Here is a 5,442-nt window from a genome sequence, read left to right on the forward strand (position 1 = left end):
ATAAGTTTCTTCCCTACATCTTTGTCTCTATTTCTGCTTTGTCAGTAAGTTCATCTATACCACTTTTCTGCATTTCACACATAAAGGATAATATATGATATTTGTTTTTCTCTTTCTAACTGACTTCACTCTGCATGAGTGTCTCTAGGTCCATGCCTCTGAAAATGGCACTATTTCATTCGTTTTTATGGCTGAGTCATATTCCAGTGTAAAAAAAAGATTTATGAAATGCTTCGCAAATTTGCATGTCATCCTTGTGCAGGGGTCATGCTAATCTTCTCTGTATCCTTCCAGTTTTAGTATTTGTTGTTGTTGTTTTATTCGCTAAGTCATGTTCAACTGTTTCGTGACCCCACAGGCTATATACCGCACCAGGCTCCTCTGTGAGCTTTCCAGGCAAGAATACTGAAGTGGGTTGCCATTTCCTTCTCCAGGGCATTTTCCTGATCCTGGGATCGAACCTGTGTCTCCTGCCTTGCAGGTGGATTCTTTATTGCTGAGCCACCTGTGAAGCCCTAATTTTAGTGGAAGTGCTGCCAAAGTGAACAACCAACTTAACTCTTAAAAATATGAATAGAGTAGATGATACAGATCCCTCATCTCGCACACAGTGGGGTGCTGAAGACAGTAATTCTGTTGTCTCAGAATCGTTAACTGAGACCTGGAGCAGAAGGCAGAGACACACAAAGCACCTTCCACTCTAAAAACAGCTGCCAACAGCTGGAGGCGTGAACCCCTGCGGAACATTTGAATAGACTGGAGTCAACAAGCTGTACTGATCTCAACCATTCCCTTGCCCTAAGCAAGCACAAGACCATGGAGAGGAGAGGGAGGAGAGACTGCCTATCGGGAGTCATCAGTGAAAAGGTGAGGGCCTCAGTACTTTCCATGGAGGAAGGAAAAAGGGGAACACTCACAGATATCGGGGTGTCAGAAACAAGAGGGGTGGGCATCTTGATCCCCAGGGGACACAGGCTGATGGGACAGTCGTGCTGAGCCGCTCACTCTCTGAGCCTCTCTGAGCAGGGGAGAGGAGGACTCAGAGGGCAGAGAGAGAGACTAGAAGTGGGAAAACCAGCCCTCCTGCTACCTGGCATTTCCAGGAAACCTGAGTCTGCAGTGACTCATGGTTGACTGCAGAAGGTAGCTGGGCTAAAGCCATGCTTACTGCACTCCAAACAAGAGGTCCACGCACAGGGTTGGTGTCCCCAGAGATGGAAAAAGAATGGCAGGGTGCATCACTGGTAGTGAAAGCTGCAGTGGGATTCGAAGAACTTGAGCTAGTTAGTCTCCCTTGGCAGGAAACTTGATGGAAACAAGAGATGGAGCTCTGGGTTCATACTAAGGGGTGCATAAAGAACTCACACATGTACCCCAAGAAGGAAGCTGCATGGGATGTCCACCCTCAGTGGGTATCTGTACTTGGTCTATTTCAACCTAAGGAGGAATAGCCAATGGAATTGTCTGGAGGTCCAGTGGTTAGGACTCTATGCTTCCACTACAGGGCACATGGGTTTGATGCTCTGTCAGGGAACTAAGATCCCACATGCCGTGGCGCAGCCATAGATAAATAAACAAGTGTTTAAAACAGGAAGCAATAGCCAAGGGATGGCCAAAGCACACCAGGAATAACAGATCCATCCCTTTCCATCTCCCCTCTGTAGTCAAGAAGAAAAGTGCCCCAAGAAAGGAAAGATAAGGAGTAAAAAAGCAGACCAAGCCTTCTTCTTCCTCTAAGACCCCTTGGAAAAGGATGGCCAGGGCCAGGAGAAGGAGAGGAGATAGATGGATCTAAAATACATATTTTAAACTTGACCCGCCATTTTAAAATATTCATAAGTAAATAAAAAATGCATGGAACTCTTTATGAGGCAGCATTTTCCTCCCCAAATAAATAAACATTTGCAGGTAGTAAATTGCAAGAAGAGCTCTCCAGCCCTGAGGCGTGTAGCCCTGAGGTCAGGGACTCACAATGATGAAGCAGGAACATGGCAGAAGTGACCCCTGCACAGGATTTCAGTTCCAGGCCACTGTTTTCTTAGACTTCAGGAAAACTAAAGGTAAGCAGCAAAGTTTAAAGTATTTCACCAAAATGTTAAAGATTTGAAATATGTGAGCAACTGGATCATAAAAACAGAAAAAAAGGGGAACTGATCCCCAGCAGGCTCGCCATCACCTCCAGGATTTTGCAGAGGTGAGGCAATCACTTTAGAAGGTACCCTGAGGCCAGGCTCCTCCACTAGAAGGGCAAGAAGTAGGTACTTGCTTTGGCTCAGAAAAGGCTGGGGAGAAAAAAAAGCAGCCTGGAGAATAAGATAAAGAAGACCTTGCAAGAGCAGAGAAAACTCCCTACCCTAGTGAATACTCTAGGGCAGTGACTTGTACCAAAATCCATGATAAAAAAAAAAAAAGCCACATTGTGCACCATGACTCTGGCCACATGGACGTGTATAACTAAGATTCGTGAAACAATGTTCACTCGCTATGTGCAATCAAGGGACACTGGCCTTTTACATTCTGCTCTCTTTTTTAAATGCTGGTCACGGCTCATATAAATTGATTTCCAGATCCTAGTAGTCTACCAGTGGCAGTATGAACAACTCTCATTAGCGCAAGATGACTCTTAAGAGGGAATTTGGGTCACACGCCATGGACAACAATTGTTTCTTCTCTCCCAAATACGATTCCCTCTTATTTCATCAGATTGGAATCGTGTGTTCCTTTTTAAAATGCTTATTTTTAATTATTTGGCTGTGCCAGGTCTTAGCTGTGGCATGGGGCACGTGGGATCTAATTCCCTGACCAGGGATCGAACCTGGGCCCCCTGCACTGGGAGCGTGGAGTGGTTACTGCTGAAACACCAGGAAAATCCTGGAATCATTTACTCCTGATAACCTGCTTTCCAGATGAGTTCAAGGTTACCTCTCTCTACTGGTTCTCTTATCTAACTATCTTCCATGCCTTTCTAACTCTCCCCCTTGTAGATATGGATTAGACGCTGCTGCTGCTGCTGCTGCGAAGTCGCTTCAGTCATGTCCAACCCTGTGCGCCCCCAACATTGAAAGTGAAAGTCACTCAGTCATGTCCGACTCTTTGTGACCCTATGAACTATACAGTCCATGGAATTCTCTAGGCCAGAATACTGGAGTGGGTAGCCTTTCCCTTCTCCAGGGGATGTTCCATACCCAGAGTTCAAACCCAGGTCTTCCACATTGCAGGCGGATTATTTATAGGCTGAGCCACAAGGGAAGCCCACGCAATATTATCTTCACTAATTAAACAGTTCCCAATCCCTTGGTGGGTTAGTCACTACACTGTGTCCGACTCTTTGCTATCCCATGGATTGTAGCCCACCAGGCTCCTCTGACCATGGGATTTTTTTCAGGCAAGAATACTGGAGTAGGTTGCCATTTCCTTCTCCAGGGTATCTTCCCGACATACAAATCGAATCCAGGTCTCCTGCATTGAAGGTGGATTCCTGCACTGCAGGTGGTTTCTTTATTGACTGAGCTACAAGGGAAGCCAATCCCTTAAATATCCAATATGTACAAGTCATCCACAGGGCCTTCTTCGTAAGCATGTCTGAATAATAATAGTAAAAGTAACATTTATAGATGCCAGGGTGTGTCAATCACTGTCCTCAGCTTTATCAACCTATATCTCTCTATTGGTAATCTTTGTAATCATCCCATAAACAAGGAAAGAGAGACCCGGGAAGGATAAGTAAGGACACATAGCTGTTAAGTATATACTTTGAATACAGGGGATCTTGGAAAATTAGCAGGTCATAGTAAAGCATGACACAAAGAATAAGTTTGATCTTCTAATGGGGGGAAGAGGGTCATGAGACATGGAACATCAGTGGGTCTTATGCAGAGCCTCTTCCAGGTTTTATGCTCATGACATTTTATGCTCATGGCTCATGGCATAGAATAACCCTTCTGTACCAAAGGGTTCCAACCAAGAGGATTCTTGCTCTCTCAAAAAGACACACATTTGTTTCAGTTTCAGTCAAAATTTCTACTTTTTAAAGTCAAATCTTGCAATAATTTTATCCCCACAAAACAGAGAAGCAAGATACACATCCTGATAGTGTTAACTATCTTTTCCTACCATTTTCACTTGTTTGAAGAACTGTAGATCCTGTGTTACTTGGAATATTGCCCAGAAAAGTCTTTCTCAAGGGAAAGTTTCTCAGAGCGACTGTGCTCATAGGTCCTCAGTTTTCTAGTTTAATGTGAGAGTAGAATCTAGGGGCATACAAATCATGTTTAAGGGACAACGCTAGATCCTTCACTTAGGATGATATTCCTTTCCACTCCTCCAGGGGGCACCATTTACATAGAATTCAATACAAATGGCATCCGCGGGGATTAGGCAGCGTGGTGCTCCTGAAAATTCATCCTGCTTGAAACCTCTTCAGATATCAGACACCTGGAAAAATAAAATAAAATAATCAAATAGGTTAATTGAATTAATGTTCATAAGGTTGCTTGCTTCCCTTGTAGCTCAGTCGGTAAAGAATCTGCCTGCAACGCAGAAGACCCAGGTTCGATTCCTGGGTCTGTAAGATCCCCTGGAGAAGGAAATGGCAACCCACTCTAGCATTCTTGCCTGGAAAAACCCACGGACAGAGGAGCCTGGTAGGCTACAGTCCATGAGTCTGCAAGAGTCAGACATGACTTAGTCTGACTTAGCCACCAAGGTGGCTTAGTGTCCAGAGAATCAGTACGAAAGGTAGAAACGGACAGTTTGATCACTCCTTCCTTTCAGAGGGAAATTGTTCTGTTATTAATAATTAATGCCTCTCTTCTAACTGTTAGGTAGTTAGAATAGGGAAAAATAAGTCCAGAATGGTGATGGCTAAAAGACAAAGAAGGGAAAAGCCCGTGAAAACAGAAGAAAGGAAGGTCTGAGGACCAGAGTGAGGACCTCAGGGAGAACAGACAGCACCCTGGCTGGCCCAGTTTACACAGGGCAGGCCCGGGGGAGGAGGAAAGACGTATAAAAAGGAGCCAAAATCGGGCCGGGGGTTTCCCTTCTCTTCGCATCTTTTAGGTCAGCCCACCCGCACACCTCCAGGATGTATTTTCCTTTGCTTTCTAAATAAACAGAGCTGTAACATGGAGCTGTAACACTGGTTCCTCAGAGGGCTGTAACACTGGTCCATCCAAGGGCTGTAACACTGGTCTGTCCATCGCTTCAAATTTTTGTTGCAACCAGACAGAATCGATGAAATTACAAACTCCCTTGGAGAAATGTCTATTTAGTTCTTTGGCCCATTTTTTGATTGGGTAGTTTATGTTTCTGGAATTGAGCTGCATAAGTTGCTTGTATATTTTTGAGATTAGTTGTTTGTCAGTTGCTTCATTTGCTATTATTTTCTCCCATTCAGAAGGCTGTCTTTTCACCTTGCTTATATTTTCCTTTGTTGTGCAGAAG

General features: G+C 44.4%; 1 non-coding gene across 1 annotated transcript; it reads right to left on the reverse strand.

Moving 5' to 3' along the window:
• Window positions 1-217: 217 nt before the first annotated feature.
• On the reverse strand, window positions 218-325 carry LOC138093500 (U6 spliceosomal RNA). The gene has a single exon (XR_011146105.1). It is a non-coding gene; the product is annotated as a U6 spliceosomal RNA (small nuclear RNA).
• Between the last annotated feature and the right edge of the window lie 5,117 nt (window positions 326-5,442).

The sequence above is a fragment of the Capricornis sumatraensis genome, chromosome 1 (assembly GCF_032405125.1).
Source record: "Capricornis sumatraensis isolate serow.1 chromosome 1, serow.2, whole genome shotgun sequence".
Classification (NCBI taxonomy): Eukaryota; Metazoa; Chordata; class Mammalia; order Artiodactyla; family Bovidae; genus Capricornis; species Capricornis sumatraensis.